This window comes from Moschus berezovskii, chromosome 17, assembly GCF_049115385.1.
Source record: "Moschus berezovskii isolate FMDL1 chromosome 17, NW_MosBer_1.0, whole genome shotgun sequence".
Taxonomy (NCBI): domain Eukaryota; kingdom Metazoa; phylum Chordata; class Mammalia; order Artiodactyla; family Moschidae; genus Moschus; species Moschus berezovskii.
The window spans coordinates 35990602-36010897 of NC_142476.1; positions in this window are offsets into that span (position 1 = coordinate 35990602).

The window sequence follows — 20296 nt, forward strand, 5'->3', positions numbered from 1 at the left end:
CCATGTTAGCCCCTCTAATATGCTATGTCATCTCTAATTTATCAAGGTTTCATATGTATGTGGGTTTGCTTCTCAGTTCCCTATTCTGTTTCCTTGATTTGTTTATGCCTATACCAATATTCCCTGCCTTAATTATTATAATTTTATGTTTCAATATCCAATCAGGCATTTCCTACCATCTCATTTTTCTCTTAAAAAAAAATTTCATCTATATAAGACCTTTGTTGTTTCATATAAACTTAGATTCAGAAGGTCAAGTTCCATGAAAAGGCTTGCTGGGATTTGATTGGGGTAATCTATAATTTGTAGACTGATTTAAAGAAAGTTATAAGCTGAAAATTTTCCTTTTAAATTTTATATGTTGAAATGTTTACACCCAGTACCTCCAATGTGTTTTTGGAGATATATTCTTTAAAGAGGTAAAATTAAATATAGGTAGGTCATAGGTAGACCCTAACCCAATATGACTGGTATCCTTCTAAGAAGAGGAGATTATGACACAGATATCATGACGATATAAAGACACAGAGAAAAAAATGACCGTATACAAGCCAAGGAGAGAGGTCTCAGAAGAAACCAAGCCTGTGACAAGTTGATCTGTTCTAGTCTCCAGAACTATGAAAAATAAATAATAATTCTCTGTTGTTTAAGCCACCCAGTCTATGGTATTATTATAGTAACCCTAACAAACTAATACAGGGAATTTTGAAAGAATCACAACCCTGAGTTTTCCTGTCTACAGAGATAAGCCATTAATCTGGATCTTCCTTAAGAAAGTTTTACAATTTTCTCCATAGTGATCTTATAGATCTTTTATTAGATTTGCTCTAAGGTACTTCATTTTTTTTCATTCTCTTTTAATTCCAGTAGTTTTTCCATAGATTTTTACAGGTTTTATGTAAATATTCATATCATGTATTAATAAATAATGACTGTTTAACTTCCTTCTTTCCTACCCTTATAATTTTTGATATCATTGAACAGAAGCACTGAAAGCTGGTGTCCTTGTGTTGATTCTGATCTTCAAGGTGTTGCTTCTCCAATTGCAAGGATACACTGAACATTTTTATGAAGGAGTTTCGCTACCCGACATCCTGTAACACAAGCTTGATAAAGCCCTCTCCTGCTTCCTCTTTCTCTAGCCCCTTCTCACTCTTCTTCCTTCAGCACAACCTATCTGTTCTGAGCTTTGTGTCCTAAAAATAAGTGAAGTCACGTGGTGGTTCACACTGAGACGCTGATGGCTGATTATTGATCGGATGGCATATTCACATTTTAAGACAAAAGTCTAGATCTGAGGAACAAATGTGACTGTTGGAGCCCAAGTGTTCATCTTCTCAGATCCTGACAGTCATGGGAAACACAGCCCCCTTTACAGCTTCCTTTAAAAAATACCACTTCTCAGGCTGCCCTGGTGGTACAGTGGATAGGAACCTGCCTGCCAATGCAGAGGACACGGGTCTGATCCCTGATCCAGGAAGATTCAACAAGCCTCGGAGCAACTGAGCCCATACACCACAACTACTGAAGCCCACGCCCATGCTCCCCAACAAGAGAAGCCACAGGAATAAGAAGCTTGTGTACTGCGACCAAGAGTAGCCCCAGACAGCCGCAACTAGAGAAAGCCCATGAAGCAGTGAAGACCCAGTGCAACCCAAACTTAAATAAATAAATAAATAACTTTTAAAAATACCACTTCTCTCTGGGCGCCCAGATTCATACTAACTCAGATGAAACCAGGAGAAATTCCAAAGGATGGGGGACTTGATGTTTCCCCTTATTTTAATCAAACTACCCAGGCTCACACTCCACTTGCTTAAATGGCCTTGGGCAAAGCACTGCCTCTCTCTTGCCCCAATTGTGACTTCTCAGATGGGAATCACAGTAGCACTTCATCACGCTTACCTAGTAAGACGCTTCGGTGGTGTCCGGCTCTGTGCAACCCCATGGACTGCAGCCCGCCAGGCTCCTCTGTTCATGGGATTCTCCAGGCAAGAATACTCGAGTGGGTTGCCGTGCCCTCCTCCAAGGGATCTTCCCAACCCAGGATCAAACCGGCATCTATTATGTCTAACCTGAATTGACAGGTGGGTTTTTTACCACTAACACCACCTGGAAAATCCCTAGCACCTTCTCACGATGCGGGGGGGGGGGGGGGGGCGGATAAATGAATCATTGATGTAACTTATTGGGAATAGTGCCTAGCATATAGTAAACACTCGATAAACATTAGCTAAACCAAGGGGACAGCCACATTTGCACTGCCATTCATTTGCTTAGTGGGTTTTTTTTTCCTTTTTCCATAAAAATCTCAAAATACGGTGTTTAAGTGTTACCCTATCCCCTGTGTTCCACCCTGTGGCATGGCACAGAACACAGCTCTAGTTCACTTGTTAAAGTTTATCCAACCCTGCCTGGTAGCAACTATATTACTACTCTCCTTGCCTTTTCTTCTAGTATTTAGGGTTGAATGCCACTGGCTTTCAAGCTAGCTTTCTACAATGAATGAAATACTAAGCAAGAAGCAAGCAATCCAGGAAGGACCAAACCAAACCTGACCATAGAGATGCTGGCTCACTGGCGGAACTCTGGACAGAGTCGGTTTGCAGCCGCATCTCCAAGAAACTCTAGTGCTGTTCTGGGGGTTAGTAGGGCTGGTAAGCTGATGACATTCATGCCAAGGTCACAGGGAGTGGGGGTGGGAATAGTGAGTGACAGGCCTCATTTCTTTTCAGTAATGCCCATTGATCAAAGAAAATGTCACATACCGAGATACAGGGAAGTCATTCTGGCTCACACATGAGTTAACTTGAAGTTTACACTAACTCAAACAGCCTGTTTGTGGCCTATGAAACATACATCTGCCTTAATTACTAAAGAAAAGGGCACACTGGCCAGGAGTAAAGAATGTCTGCTACAAATCCAGATTAAATGCCCCTCCTCCTGACACTGCTCCTCCTTCAGTGACAAGACGCCCCTTTCAGGCACCAAGGCCATACTGTACGTGCTGCCATGTTTTTCTGAAATCTTGAAGAAATGTATCCCTGGCTTTAATATTCTTAGCCCTGCCAAGACATAAAGCTGTGCTGAATGGGGAGGGAGGTGGGATGGGGTTCAGGATACGGAACACATGTACACCCATGGCTGATTCATGTCAATGTATGGCAAAAACCACTACAATATTGTAAAGTAATTAGCCTCCAATTAAAATAAATAAATTAATTATATATATAAAAAAAAAAACAATTGTTCTGAAAACCCTGCTTCTCCAGAGCATACTTCTCAGAATAATCTGAGAAACTGGCGTTTGGGCTGGTCCTCAGTTTGGTTCAAATGAAATTCTTTTTCTATTCTTACTACTGACTGCTTTGATTATTTTTGTCGACACCATTAAGCAATGAGATTGCTAGACTGTAAGTTCAGGAACAGCAAACAGCTGCTGCTCTAGCACTATGCCTGGTACATACAGGCACTTAACAGACACAAGCTTGTTTACATTTTCCCCTGCATGCGCCCTACAGTTAGGCCTAACACAGGCCCTAGACATGCAATAGATAGTTAATAAATATTGGTGGGTACTTCACGCAGTGGCAATTTGCTACATTGGGAGTGTTAGCCTCAGAGAGCTGAGTCATCTGTCTTATAACACGCTTCTGTCATATGTTTAACGTGTGCCTATGTTTAAGTGCCGTGTGTTAGTCACTCAGTCGTGTCCGACTCTTTGTGACTCCAGGGACTACAGCCCACCAGGCTCTTCTGTCCATGGAATTTCCCAGGAAAGAATACTGGAGTGGGTTGCCATTTCCTTCTCCAATGTTTAAGTGCACACACCCTCAATTAGTTGCTGTAAAGGAGAAAGTTAAGTCACTAAACAAATGCAACTGTGTCCACTAAGTAAGATGTTTTGTATGTTTTGCATACGATGAGGATCAGGTGTTACTGTCATTCTCAGCGGCAGGCAGCCGCTGTATTGAGGAACTAAGCCAGGTCCCACACTGAGCAGGTTAGGAGGATAAAGAGGGGCACTGCACTGTGACTCACAGGGGAGTTCAGTGAGGCTTTGGTCAGAAAAACAGAAGCCCAAACACAGAAGGTGGGGGAAGGGGCAAAAGAGTAAAGGCTAGCTCTCACCTTTGCTTCCATCGTTTAGAAAATCAGGAGCTTACAGGACCTTGGGAAACCACCACTGATGATCCCAGCTGCCTCCAGTACCAAGGGAGAAAATTTTCAGGAAGGGTACCACTCAGCCACCAGGAAATTTTCAGGGGGAGCACCACTGCTTTCACATAGGAAGCAAAAAGGTGCTTCCACAGTCAGAGAAGCAATTAAAAACACATCTGCCTCTCTTTCTCATGCCAGATCTCAGAGGAATGCCTCTCATTGGTGAAATCCAACCAGAAACAATGGAAGTAAAGGACTCTGGGGAGTGTGGTTCTCAGGCTTCCAACCCCTGAGATAAGGGTGGAGTATAGAAGGGGTGGAATGACGCTGAGTTGTCAACAACTTTGCCACGAAAGGCTTCTAAGGTAAATCAAAGCAGTTAACCTGTGCTAAGGACCTAAGATACTCCAATACTTTGGCCACCTGACGCAAACAGCTGACTCACTGGAAAAGACCCTGATGCTGGGAAACATTGAAGGCAAAAGGAGAAGAGGGTGGCAGAGGATGAGATGGTTGGATAGCATCACTGACTCAACGGGATGTGAACTTGGGCAAACTCTGGGAGACAGTGAGAGACAGGGAGGCCTGGTGTGTTTCAGCCCACGGGGTCACAGTCAGACACTGCTTCGAAACAACTGAACAACACCACCACAAGGACCTGAGAAGCAACACCATCTGTGCTTACAGGCAAGCTTCGCCATTAAGAGGTACAAACTGCTATGTATAACATAAATAAGCTATAAGGATTATTACACAATGCAGGGAATATAGCCAATACTTTAGAATAACTGTAAGTGGACCCTAATCTACAAAAATTTTGAATCACTATTCTATACACCTGAAACTAATATAATATTCTAATATAATAAGGAGGTAAATCAATGATAACTCAATAAAATTGATAAATTTTTGAAAAAAAAGATAAGGATTGACCTTTGAAGAAGGCTTTGGATAGAGTCAAACCCCAAGACAAGACTTCATCAAATAGGTGATGAAAAAGAGGAAGAGAACGTGGAGGTGAGTAGGCATAGTTTTATTTACTCACTGACTCATGCATTTAGTCATCCACTCAGCAAATATTTATCATAAGCATTGGGCTAGGCCCTTGAACTTCTAGACAGCAAGGAGCCACTGATTGTTTCTAAGACAGGAAATAATATGATGAGATTTTTAGTGTAAGATCATCCTGAAAATGCATATGTGCAAAGACACAATTGAACGGAAATGCACTGCAATGTAATCTCTGCTCATCTTTGGATGGTGAGATTGTGAATAAACATTATTTTCTTTTCTAAATCTTTTGGTATTTTCCAAATATCTCACAATAAATGTGTACAACTTTTTTATCAGAAAAAAACATTTTGAGAAAGAAGATAGAGATCAAGCTGGTAACAGTGTGGAAGAAATTCATCACACGTTAGTCATTTGATGTTTTTCTCATTAGGATACACTTCCTTTGCTCCTGCTTTCTTCTTCTTCACCTGGTTGCTGCCTCATCACTCCTTTGTTTTCAGCTGAAACTGTTTTCACTGAAAAGACTTGCGGGTGTGCACGGTTGACACTCTCAGCCCCTGGGAGTGTCTCTTACCACTTGCTATACATACACGTGTGTCCCTGATGCTCATCTTTCTCACCAGACTGTAAACCCCATAGGGCATGCATCATACTCACCTTGTCCACAGCTGCTTCCCAAGCACATTGGTTACTCCAGAAATGTTGCTGGAATGATCAGCTCTATCTATAAAGGATATAAGACCGGAGACAGGCAGGTTAGTAAGGAGTTGATTGTGATAACTGACAAGGATAAACAATGCTTAAACTAAAGAGAGGAGAGAGTGATGAAGAGGAAGAAGGGAAGAACTAGCCCATGATGCTGTTAAAGTGCAAATCTGGAGAACCTAATGACTTCCTTTTGGATTCATTCAACAAGAAGCAATAGTTTGGGGACTATTTTGGAGGTAGGATTTATAAGGCTCACTGATCAATTAAATGTGAGTATGACGGAAAAAGAACTACCAAGAAGGTTTCAAGAGTTCTAGTCTTGAGCAGTTGGATGGATGACGATACAGTTTCTTGAGATGGAAAAGGCATTTGTTGGGAGGAGCATTAAAAGTTCCAATTTTGGATGAAAAGTAAGGATAGGGAAGATGGAGGGGGAAATGCTGATCTTAGCTAGGGAAGTATTATCTTAGGCAGGAGATACAGAAGGTGAATCAAGCTGGTGGAGAAATGCTAATTAGGTTTTGGATATGTTGAGTTTGAGGTGTTCATTGAGATATCCAAGCTTTCTAATGAGATTATAGGGGTCTAGAATTTATGAGCAGATCCTGGACAAAGACAGACATGCAGACTTAGCAGTGATAGTTGAACCCATCAGGTAAATGAGAACATGCATACAATGAGAAGGGCAGAAAAACACCAACATCAAAGCCCTTGAGAAACTGATATTTACAGAGGAAGAGATGCCCTAAAAGGAGATTGAGAGGGATTCAGAGGAGTAAGAATATCAGATTACATGAAACAAGGCACTCCATTTTGATCAAAGCAAGAGTTCAGATAAAGAAGTAGTACATTGGAGTGGTAAGTAGGGGCCAGATTTTGGAGGTCCCTGAATACAAGGCAAAGAAGTTGACTCTTCATCCAGAACCTTCGTGATCAGTGGTGATGACAATGTATATGTTCTGCCTGTACCTGACTGAGCCTCCTAGCCCTGTAGGGAAATTGAGAAACACTGGTGGGTCAAGGGTCCAAAATCTTGATCCATACAGTCGACCTGGAAACAGAAAGTAGAGAGTGGCCCATTAACAATATATTTCTTATCAAACTCTAAGTCATCTAACTCAAGTCACCACTGACTTGAATAAGCTGAAGAGTAAAACCCAGACTTCCCAAAACCATCGTTATTTTTGTTTGGTTCTTATAGCCAGGCCCTCAGCAAGGATGAAGGACAAAAAATATCCCCCGGGAATTCTTCTGGTCTAGCCAACTCCAAAACCAACCACAGCTCATCCAATCGCCTCTGTGATGAACCTCTTTGGCGCCACAGGGGCCATGTGTTAGTTTATGTTCCAGAAAGAGCCATTAGACAAGTGCAGAAAAATGTCTGTCCTCATTTGCGTTATAATGTCCCAGAAAGAGAAGAAGAAGATGGCCTGAGGCAAGGGGAAGACAGGCACCAAGACTCTCCTACACCCTGGCAGCTGTGCCTTCTGCCATACCACTGCAGCTCGGGGAGAGGCTGAAAGCTAAGCTTCAAAATCCGTCACAAACTAAGGATCTGACTAAACATAACCAAAGACGGAGAGGGAGGTGATCTGCATCTTTGCAAAAGGCACTGGGGTGCGTGGTGAGTCTGTGAACCTGAATGTTCAGGAAGGCTCCTGGGTGGGTGCCTTGGTGGGCAGCGTGTATTAGGCAGCATGCATGTCACAGGAGGATCCACCTCTCTGTGTGGATTGGAAACATGAACAGCAATTCAGATGAAAGGAAAGAGTATCAGTGATGGTTAGTAACTGGCAGTGTGTTTGCGAACGTCTGCAGGAGACTGAACTTGACAGAAACACTTTGCAGACACACATTGTGCGGTTGCTTTCAGAAAGCCCCAAGGTTCCAGCCACTGACAGAAGCCAGAGGCTGCAGAGACTTGACTGGAAGATGAGCTGGACAGGACTGATGCCCTTGGGGAGATGGGCTGGCCCCGAGAACCTCTGTACTCCAGAGCCTGGTTGGGGAGAATAGGGAAGAAAGAGCAAGGCAAACCCAGTTGAAGGGGAGGTTCTTTGATCCAGTCTTTTGATCAACTCTCCCCCCGGTCCCCAGTTTCACGTCTAGGGGAAGGGGAGTGAAAAGGCAGAGAAATCTTTTAAGGAGAGAGGCCATCTCTGAAGGATGAAAAAGCCAGAGTCTAAGTAGCTGATGTTCTGAAGCACAAGGAGCTTGTGGCCGATCCCTCTAAATGTCCTCAAGATGCGCCCTGTGAAAGCAAAATAAATAAAGTAAAAATAAGCAAACGGGACCCAATCCAACTTAGAAACTCTGCACAGCAAAGGAAACCATCAACAAAACAAAGATGGGAGAAAATATTTTCAAACAATGCAACCAACAAGGGGTTAATATCCAAACTATACACACAGCTCATACAACTCAATAGCAAAAGACAACCCAATCGAAAAATAGGCAGAAGACCTATACAGACATTTCTCTAAGGAAGACGTGCAGATGGCCAAGAGGCACATGAAAAGATGTAAAAGATGTTCTGCAATGCTAATTATTCAGTTCAGTTCAGTTCAGTTCAGTTCAGTCGCTCAGTCGTGTCCGACTCTTAGCGACCCCATGAACCACAGCACGCCAGGCCTCCCTGTCCATCACCAACTCCCAGAGTTCACTCAAACTCATGTCCATCAAGTCGGTGATGCCATCCAGCCACCTCATTCTCTGTCGTCCCCGTCTCCTCCTACCCCCAATCGCTCCCAGCATCAGAGTCTTTTCCAGTGAGTCAACTCATCGCATGAGGTGGCCAAAGTATTGGAGTTTCAGCTTTAGCATCAGTCCTTCCAATGAACACCCAGGATTGATCTCCTCTAGAATGGACTGGTTGGATCTCCTTGCAGTCCAAGGGACTCTCAAGAGTCTTCTCCAGCACCATGGTTCAAAAGCATCAATTCTTCAGTGATCAGCTTTCTTCACAGTCGGTTCGTGACATTGTACAGGAGACAGGGACCAAGACCATCCCCACGGAAAAGAAATGCAAAAAAGCAAAATGGCTGTCTTAGGAAGCCTTACAAATAGCTGTGAAAAGAAGAAAAGCGAAAATCAAAGGAGAAAAGGAAAGATATAAGCATCTGAATGCAGAGTTCCAAAGAATAGCAAGGAGAGATAAGAAAGCCTTCCTTAGTGATCAATGCAAAGAAATAGAGGAAAACAACAGAATAGGAAAAACAAGAGATCTTTTCAAGAAAATTAAAGATATCAAGGGAACATTTCATGCAAAGATGGGCTCGATAGAGGACAGAAATGGTATGGACCTAACAGAAGCAGAAGATATTAAGAAGAGGTGGCAAGAATACACAGAAGAACTGTACAAAAAAGATCTTCACGACGAAGATAATCACGATGGTGTGATCACTCACCTGGAACCAGACATCTTGGAATGTGAAGTCAAGTGGGCCTTAGAGAGCATCACTACGAACAAAGCTAGTGGAGGTGATGGAATTCCAATTGAGCTATTTCAAATCCTGAAAGATGATGCTGTGAAAGTGCTGCACTCAATATGCCAGCAAATTTGGAAAACTCAGCAGTGGCCACAGGACTGGAAAAGGTCAGTCTTCATTCCAATCCCAAAGAAAGGGAATGCCAAAGAGTGCTCAAACTACCGCACAATTGCACTCATCTCACACGCTAGTAAAGTCATGCTCAAAATTCTCCAAGCCAGGCTTCAGCAATATGTGAACCGTGAACTCCCAGATGTTCAAGCAGGTTTTAGAAAAGGCAGAGGCACCAGAGATCAAATTGCCAACATCCGCTGGATCATGGAGAAAGCAAGAGAGTTCCAGAAAACCATCTATTTCTGCTTCATTGACTATGCCAAAGCCTTTGACTGTGTGGATCACAATAAACTGTGGAACATTCTGAAAGAGATGGAAATACCAGACCACCTGACCTGCCTCTTGAGAAACCTGTATGCAGGTCAGGAAGCAACAGTTAGAACTGGTCATGGAACAACAGACTGGTTCCAAATAGGAAAAGGAGTACGTCAAGATTGTATATTGTCACCCTGCTTATTTAACTTATATGCAGAGTACATCATGAGGAACGCTGGGATGGAAGAAGCACAAACTGGAATCAAGATTGCTGGGAGTAATATCAATAACCTCAGATATGCAGATGACACTACCCTTATGGCAGAAAGTGAAGAGGAACTCAAAAGCCTATTGATGAAAGTGAAAGAGGAGAGTGAAAAGGTTGGCTTGAAGCTCAACATTCAGAAACGAAGATCATGGCATCTGGTCCCATCAGAAATGCAAATCAAAACTGCAATGAGGTATCACCTCACACCAGTAAGAATGGCCATCATCAAAAAGTCTACAAACAATAAATGCTGGAGAGGCTGTGGAGAAAGGGGAATCCTCCTACACTGTTGGTGAGAATGTAAATTGGTGCAGCCACCATGGAAAACAGTATGGAAGTTCCCTAAAAAGCTAAAAAATAGAGCCACCTTATGATCCAGCAATCCCTCTCCTGGATACATATTCCCAAAAAAGAAAATGAATTCAAAAAAATACATGCACCCCAAAGTTCATAGCAGTACTATTTATAACAGCCAAGACATGGAAACAACCCAAGCCCCATCAACAGATGATTGACTTAAGAAGATGTGGTATATATACAGAATATTGTGAAATATAATAGTGGAATACTGCTCAGTCATAAAAAGAAAGAAACATTGGCATTTGCAGCAACATGGACAGACCCAGAGAATTTTATACTTAGGGAAGTAAGTCAAAGACCAAATGGTATATGATATCACTTATATGTGGAATCTAAAAATAATATAAATGAAAACTACTATACACAAAATAGATAAGCAACAAGGATTTACTGTAGTGTAAGATATTGAACTTTCGCATAGTCAATGAAGCAGAAATAGATGTTTTTCTGAAACTCTCTTGCTTTCTCCATGATCCAGTGGATGTTGGCAATTTGATCTCTGGTGCCTCTGCCTTTTCTAAAACCTGCTTGAACATCTGGGAGTTCACGGTTTACATACTGCTGAAGTCTGGCTTGGAGAATTTTGAGCATGACTTTACTAGCGTGTGAGATGAGTGCAATTGTGCGGTAGTTTGAGCACTTTGGCATTGCCTTTCTTTGGGATTGGAATGAAGACTGACCTCTTCCAGTCCTGTGGCCACTGCTGAGTTTTCCAAATCTGCTGGCATATTGAGTGCAGCACTTTCACTGCATCATCTTTCAAGACTTGAAATAGCTCCACTGGAATTCCATCACCTCCACTAGCTTTGTTCGTAGTGATGCTTTCTAAGGCCCACTTGACTTCACATTCCAAGATGTCTGGCTCTAGGTCAGTGATCATGTTATTGTGACTATCTTGGTCGTGAAGATCTTTTTTGTACAGTTCTTCTGTGTATTCCTGCCACCTCTTCTTAATATCTTCTGCTTCTGTTAGGTCCATATCATTTCTGTCCTTTATCAAGCCCATCTTTGCATGAAATGTTCCCTTGGAATCTCTAATTTTCTTGAAGAGGTCTCTTGTTTTTCCTATTCTGTTGTTTTCCTCTATTTCTTTGCATTGATCACTGAGGAAGGCTTTCTTATCTCTTCTTGCTATTCTTTGGAACTCTGCATTCAGATGCTTATATCTTTCCTTTTCTCCTTTGCTTTTCGCCTCTCTTCTTTTCACAGCTATTTGTAAGGCCTCCTCAGACATCCATTTCGCTCTTTTGCATTTCTTTTCCATGGGGATGGTCTTGGTCCCTGTCTCCTTTACAATGTCACGAACCTCCGTCCATAGTTCATCAGGCACTCTATCAATGAGATCTAGTCCCTTAAATCTATTTCTCACTTCCACTGTATAATCATAAGGGATTTGATTGAGGAACGCTGGGCTTGAAGAAGCACAAGCTGGAATCAAGATTGCTGGGAGAAATATCAATAACCTCAGATATGCAGATGACACTACCCTTATGGCAGAAAGTGAAGAGGAACTCAAAAGCCTCTTGATGAAAGTGAAAGAGGAGAATGAAAAGGTTGGCTTGAAGCTCAACATTCAGAAAACAAAGATTATGGCATCTGGTCCCATCACTTCATGGGAAATCGATGGAAAAACAGTGGAAACAGTGTCAGACTTTATTTTTTTGGGCTCCAAAATCACTGCAGATACTGATTGCAGCCATGAAATTAAAAGACGCTTGCTCCTTGGAAGGAAAGTTATGACCAACCTTGATAGTATATTAAAAAGCAGAGACATTACTTTGCCAACCAAGGTCCGTCTAGTCAAGGCTATGGTTTTTCCCGTGGTCATGTATGGATGTGAGAGTTGGACTGTGAAGAAAGCTGATCGTCGAAGAATCGATGCTTTTGAAGTGTGGTGCTTGAGAAGACTCTTGAGAGTCCCTTGGACTGCAAGGAGATCCAACCAGTCCATTCTAAAGGAGATCAATCCTGGGTGTTCATTGGAGGGACTGATGCTAAAGCTGAAACTGCAATACTTTGGCCACCTCATGCGGCGAGTTGACTCACTGGAAAAGACTCTGATGCTGGGAAAGGTTGGGGGCGGGAGGAGAAGGGGACGACGGAGAATGAGATGGCTGGATGGCATCACCGACTCGATGGACATGAGTTTGAGTGTACTCCGGGAGTTGGTGATGGACAGGGAGGCCTGGCGTGCTGTGATTCATGGGGTCGCGGAGAGTCGGACACGACTGAGCGACTGAACTGAACTGAACTGAACTGAAGATATTGAACTATATTCAGTATCTTGCAATAACCTATAATGCAATATAATCTGAAAAAAATCTGTAATTGAATCACTTTGTTGTATAGCTGAAACTAACACAATATTGTTAATCAACCATACTTCAATTTTTTAAAAATTGAGAAGATGTGCCTTGTTGGAGAAGACAGATCCCTCCTTACTCTTGGTTTAGTAGAAATGAAAAAGTAAAAGTATTGGTCACTCAGTCGTGTCCGACTCTTTGTGACCCCATGGACCATAGCCTGCCAGACTCCTGTCCATGGAATTCTCCAGGGAAGAATACTGGAGTGGGTAGCCATTTCCTTCTCCAGGGATCTTCCCAACCCAAGGATTGAACCCCAGTCTCCAGCACTGCAGGCATTCTTTACCATCTGAGCCACCAGGGAAGCTCCTGGCTCAGTGGTGAGGCCCAATGTGTCTAGTGAAATTGAGGAGGCAAAAAACATGGAAAATCACAGATAAAGAGGAACCAAGAAGGGATCAAGAATAATAATTAGGCCTAAAAGCGAGGTCTAGGACTAATGGTATGATGTCAGATCTGGGGTAAAAGAGAAAGATATACACCAAAGAGACAATCCCTGCTAGTTCCCCCCAGTCCTGTCCCATCCAGCAAACACACAGAGTACCATACTGCAAGGAGATCCAACCAGTCCATTCTAAAGGAGATCAATCCTGGATGTTAATTGGAAGGACTGATGCTAAAGCTGAAACTGCAATACTTTGGCCACCTCATGCGATGAGTTGACTCACTGGAAAAGACTCTGATGCTGGGAAAGGTTGGGGGCGGGAGGAGAAGGGGACGACCGAGAATGAGATGGCTGGATGGCATCACCGACTCTGTGGACATGAGTTTGAGTGAACTCTGGGAGTTGGTGATGGACAGGGAGGCCTGGTGTGCTGTGATTCATGGGGTCGCGGAGAGTCGGACACGACTGAGCGACTGAACTGAACTGAACCATGCATCCTAAGGTTCTTGCACTCACGGAGATCACAGTATTCCAGACCAACAGGCTCCTAAAAGTCTGCTAACATGGTGAACGCCATAGGTCCAGGGTGCTAGGAACCCACAGAGGAGCAGCCCTAATCCTGTCTGGGGTCCCCAGCAAAGCCTTCTGAAGAGGACAAGTAGAGGCACTTTGAACGAAGAAATAACATGGTGTGCACACATGCGTGAGTGTTCCCACACATGCACACAGGCACATGTGCATAATCTATATCCCCCAAGGTCCTGTAGAGCATTTTGCATATGACTGATAATAATACAAGTTGTTGTGTGAACACAAGGATTAGTTACTTTTTATATTTATATCCAACTATTCCTTTGCTTTCTTCTTTTTCTTTGCCTTTGCTGGTAATGCCCAGAGAGTTTCATTCTGAGGTAAGGTCTAATAAACTGGATGTCAATCAGATACAGAAATTGCCATCTTATGACATGAGGTGATACTGGAGGGGAGGATACCAAGGCCAACAATAAGAAGGGAAATCATTGCTATCATAATCATCATAGAGCATTTACTGAACACAAAGATCTAGCTGCTATTTTAAGGGCTTTAAGTATGAAGTGTGCTAAATCCTTTCATCCTCAATAACCCAAAGAGGTGGGTATTTTTAGAAGTGAGGACTTCAGTCGACACACAGAGAGGTCACATAACCTGGGCAAGGTCCCAAAGACAGTAGATGGTGGAGTCAATGCCATCTGGTTCTAAGCCTGCAGCTTGTACTGCATCCCACCCTCAGGACCAAAACCAAAAGGCAAAAGAATCTTGAGCTTGCCCCCAGTGTACAGGCCAGAGTCGCCTAATTATTTGAAAAAAATTTAAAGCTATATAATATCCACCAGTTCATCTTCCCTACTTCCTTCTGTTTCCCTGTAGAAATTAGAAGGTCCTAAATTCAAGGAACTTTATAGATGATCACTTTTCTCTGGGCATTTATTCCAGTGGTTAAAATAAAATAAGCCACAGAAAACAAGATAATATTAGAATCACAAAGCACATCATTCTCTCAATCAGATAATAGTGAGGAGCCAAAGGCCTACTGCTTTCTGGCAGTAGATGCTCAGCAGGGCCTGGGGACCAGGACCAAGGACCACCAGGGTAGGACTGGCTTTCCTGCCCTCAGGTCAGTGTCCATGCTTCAGTGTCACCATCTGAAAAATGCAGCTGATGATCTCTGGGCCTCATTAGAGCACTACAAGATGAAAAAATTTCATGTCTCTATCTGAGAAGTCTGAATCTCCTCAGAGAAAACAATTATCACCAAGATTAATTAATCTAAATATGGCAAAGACTAGTTGGTGGTAATCCTCTTTAATTGTTCCTCAGTATTAAAATGAACATTAAAACCCAACCTATTACAATACAGGGGTGAAGGAAAACTAAACGAAGCAAAAAGAAGAAAGAGAATCCTATAAAAGGCTTCTGTCACAACTGTATTCTACAGTGACGTGGCCACGTGTGCGGGCCTGTTCTTCCATTGTCATTACATCAGCTTTTCCTACTGGGTTGTCCCTCCCCTGCATGCTACAAATGCCCCTCCTCTTCCAGAAGCAGACCCTGTGGTTACTGGAAGTATGAGGCTGAGGTTTTGTACTGAATCCCAGATCACATCAGAATGGGAGACACTCGGCCTGAATCAGACCTCAAAGACAGACTTCAAATATATGAGAGGACAAGTCTATTCTCTGCTGATTAACAAAATCTGTAAGGATATACTGAATACAACCTGAACTCTAATCATTCAAATATTTATTGAATGCATACTATGTGCCAGGGACTGTTCTAGAAGATGGGGATATAGAATTGAACAAAACAGAGTCATCACCATCACTGGCCTCTGGAGTTTACATTTCCAGAGGGAAGGATAGACTAGCTCTCCCTGTAGTGGAAGGGAATCAGTATTAATGAAGTACTGCCCTGTGGTTCTATGAAAGGAGTAAATGAAAGGAGGGCAGTTTATGTTCATCATGCGGGCTTCCCTGGTAGTTCAGATGGTAAAGACTCTGCCTATAAGGCAGGAGACCTGGGTTCAATCCCTGGGTCAGGAAGATTCCCTGGAGAAGGGAATGGCAACCTACTCTAGTATTCTTGCCTGGAGAATTCCACGGACAGAGGAGCCTGGCAGGCTACAATCCATGGAGTCACAAAGAGTCGGACACAACTGAACAAATACACACACATGTTCTTCCTGTGTTTTTCAGGGAATATACACTACATTTCCCAGGTGACTTGTAGCTTCCCTGGTGGCTCAGAGGTAAAGAATCCGCCTGCAATACAGGAACCGCAGGAGACGCAGATTCAGTCCTTGGGTTGGGAAGATTCCATGGAGGAGGAAATGACCCACTCTAGTATGCTTGCCTGGAAAATCACATGGACAGAAGAGCCTGAAGCGCTACAGTCCATGGGGTCGCAAAGAGTTGGACACGACTGAAGTGACTAAGCACACACACTACATTTCTCAGTGATATAGGATACTACTGGCCCTACAGCTTGAATCCTATGCAGATGTAGTAATTTAAGTAATTACCATTGTACTTTTTTCCCTCTCTTCTCTTTCCTGAGCAGAGAAATCGAGGATGCTTCATCACCATGAATGATACCTAAGAAAGAGAAAAACAAAACCCTAAGTGAAACCCTGTCCAGCAAGTCAAACTCAATCCAGTAAATTTTATATTTAGCAGTGGGCTTCCCTGGTAGCTCCCTTGTGATTTCCCTTGTGGTTCAGGGCTTCCCTTGTGGCTCCGCTGGTAAAGAATCCACCTGCAACGAGGGAGACCTGGGTTCGATCCCTGGGTTGGGAAGAGCCCTTGGAGGAGGGCATGACAACCCACTCCAATATTCTTGCCTGGAGAATCCCCATGGACTGAATATAACCTGAACTCTATTCATTCAAATATTTATTGAATGCATACTATGTGCCAGGGACTATTCTAGAAGATGGGGATATAGAATTGAACAAAACAGACTCATCACCATCACTGGCCTCTGGAGTTTACATTTCTAGAGGGAAAGACAGACTAGCTCTCCCTGTAGTATAAACACAGCACAGCACATATGTTAATCCCGATCTCCCAATTTATCCCTCCCCTGGCCCTTTCCCCCTGATCATAGTCCTCTTGATCATCAAGCTGATTCTGTTGCTCACTCCTTCCTCTCCAGCTGTGGGGGTGCCTCCTTCTCCTCCTACCAGAGGGAAGTCTACACTTATACTATGAGGTTTTGGATCCAACTCAGGGACTTCCAAGATGCTATCCGTCCAGCTGCTTGTGGCCCCAGCTAAAGCAAAATGTTCCATGTGGTTTCAGGGACAAGGTCACACCCATTTTCTTTTGCAATGTTCTTAGCAGAGTTTGAGTTGGGGGAATAAACAGCTGATAGGAAAGCAGCTTCTTTTTATCACATCGTTTCCTCTTTTTTCCCCTTTCTTCTCTTCCTAGGTTTTCTAAATTTCAAATCCAGATGAAAAGGCAAAATACTAGCAATTTAGCTGAAATACATTGCTTTTAGTAGCTATAGGGATGAAAGTACCAAAGAATCAGAAGTTAATGAGATTTCAAGGGTAGAAAACCTGTGCAAATCACAGGGCGAGTCCTGCTGATGCCAGCAACAAGGCAGAGGTCCCGTTTTTTAGAGAAGATGCATGGTATGACCCTGCAGAGCACCCGGCAGTCCCAGAGTAGAAGTGTGTATTGTGTCCTCATGTCCCTGGTCTGTGCTGAGGCCTGTGAAGAAGCAAGAGGAGAGCACAGTCACTTTACATCCCTGTAAAGTCCGCTTTACATGTCTGTCCAACAGCCCTTTCTATGGCTTTCTCCCAGAAACCCTTAATCCTTAAGTTTTTCCCCACCCCCTACCTCCAGGCTAACATGGTTAGACTAAGAAAAATGTTCCTGGATATGCTTGTCTTCTGCTGAGTTTATCAGTAGTCAGGCAAACCGGGTGAATTTAAACTTTGTCCTGATTTATTTTAGAAACGGAAATTACAAAACAGAAACAGATTCACACACAGAAAACAAACTTATGGTTACCAAATAGGAAGAGGAGAGAGATAAATTAGAAGTTTGGGATTAACAGATATACACTACTATATGTAGAATAGGTTAAAAAAAAAAAGGTCCTACTATATAGCACAGGAAATTATATTGAATATCTTGTAGTAACCTATAATGGAAAAGAATCTGAAAAGAACAAATATAACTGGAATATCAGTTCAGTTCAGTTCAGTCGCTCAGTCGTGACCGACTCTTTGCGACCCCATGAATCACAGCACGCCAGGCCTCCCTGTCCATCACCAACTCCCGGAGTTCACTCAAACTCATGTCCATCGAGTTGGTGATGCCATCCAGCTATCTCATTCTCTGTCGTTCCCTTATCCTCCTGCCCCCAATCCCCAGCATCACAGTCTTTTCTAGTGAGTCAACTCATCGCATGAGGTGGCCAAAGTATTGGAGTTTCAGCTTTAGCATCAGTCCTTCCAACGGACACCCAGGATTGATCTCCTTTAGAATGGACTGGTTGGATCTCCTTGCAGTCCAAGGGATTCTCAAGAGTCTTCTCCAGCACCACAGTTCAGAAGCATCAATTCTTCGGCAATCAGCTTTCTTCACAGTCCAACTCTCACATCCATACATGACCACGGGAAAAACCATAGCCTTGACTAGACGGACCTTTGTTGGCAAAGTAATGTCTCTGCTTTTTAATATGCTATCTAGGTTGGTCATAAGTTTCCTTCCAAGGAGTAAGCGTCTTTTAATTTCATGGCTGCAATCAACATCTGCAGTGATTTTGGAACCCCAAAAAATAAAATCTGACACTGTTTCCACTGTTTCCGCATCTATTTCCCATGAAGTGATGGGACCAGATGCCATGATCTTTGTTTTCTGAATGTTGAGCTTCAAGCCAACCTTTTCACTCTCCTCTTTCACTTTCATCAAGAGGCTTTTGAGTTCCTCTTCACTTTCTGCCATAAGGGTGGTGTCATCTGCATATCTGAGGTTATTGATATTTCTCCCGGCAATCTTGATTCCAGCTTGTGCTTCTTCCAGCCCAGTGTTCCTCATGATGTACTCTGCATATAAGTTAAATAAGCAGGGTGACAATATACAACCTTGACATACTCCTTTTTCTATTTGGAACCAGTCTGTTGTTCCATGCCCAGTTCTAACTGTTGCTTCCTGACCTGCATACAGGTTTTTCAAGAGGCAGGTCAGGTGGTCTGGGATTCCCATCTCTTTCAGAATGTTCCACAGTTTATTGTGATCCACACAGTCAAAGGCTTTGGCATAGTCAATGAAGCAGAAATAGATGTTTTTCTGGAACTCTCTTGCTTTCTCCATGATCCAGCGGATGTTGGCAATTTGATCTCTGGTTCCTCTGCCTTTTCTAAAGCAATGCCAAAGAATGCTCAAACTACCACACAATTGCACTCATCTCACATGCTAGTAAAGTCATGCTCAAAATTCTCCAAGCCAGGCTTCAGCAATATGTGAACCGTGAACTTCCAGATGTTCAAGCTGGTTTTAGAAAAGGCAGAGGAATTGGAATATATATGCATATAAATATTCAGTCCATGGCTACAGTCCATGGGGCCACACAGAGTCGGACAAGACTGAGTGACATTCACATTCACTTTCTTTCTTTCATGTGGGATCTAGAAAAAATAGTATTGATTAACCTATTTATAGGGAAGAATGGAGATGCAGACGTAGAGAAAAGGCTTATGTACACAGTGGGGGACAGAGTGAGTAGGATGAATTGAGAAAGTAGCACTGACATATACACCCTATCACGTGTAAAATGATAACTTGTGGGAAGCTGCTGTATAACACAGGGAGCCCAGCCTTGTACTGTGGGACGACCTGGAAGGGAGGGGTGGGAGAGGGAAGGGAGGCTCATGAGGGAGGGAATATAAGTAACTATGACTGATTTGTATTGTTGTATGGCAGAAACCAACACAACCCTGTAAAGCAATTATCTCCCAATTTAAAAAAAAATTGACATAGGAAACAGACTTATGGACATGGATGGAGGGGAGGAAGAAGAGGGTGAGACAAACAGAGAGAGTAGCATGGAAGCAGATACACTATTATATGTAAAATAGATAGCCAATGGAAATTTGTTGCCTGACTTAGGGAACTCAAACCAGGGCTCTGTAACAACTTAGAGGGATGGGAAGGGGTGGGAGCTGGAAGCGAGGTTCAGGAGGGAAGGGACATATGTATATCTGTGGTTAATTCATGTTGATGTATGGCAGAAACCAAAGCAATATTGTAAAGCAATTATACTTCAATTAAAAATAATTTTTTTAAGAAAAGTGATTTTTTTTAAAGTCATGAAAAAAATTTAAAAGTAGAGGAAAATAATACAAATTAATAATTATATTAATTATATTAATAATATACATAGTATATGTATGTATTATAGATATTTATAGTATTTGCATTTTATATATATATATTTTGACAGCTGGGGGAAATATGTCAACCAAGTACGTTCTTGAAAGGGCTGTATGTATCAGTTCCACCCTCCCCAACCTTGACTTTACCCCGTGAGAAATTCTAGTAAGTATGTGTTTACCTTTGGATATCTCTTTAGAAATTCAGAATGGGTGAATATTGCGTGCACATATTATGAGTCGCTCCAAATGGAG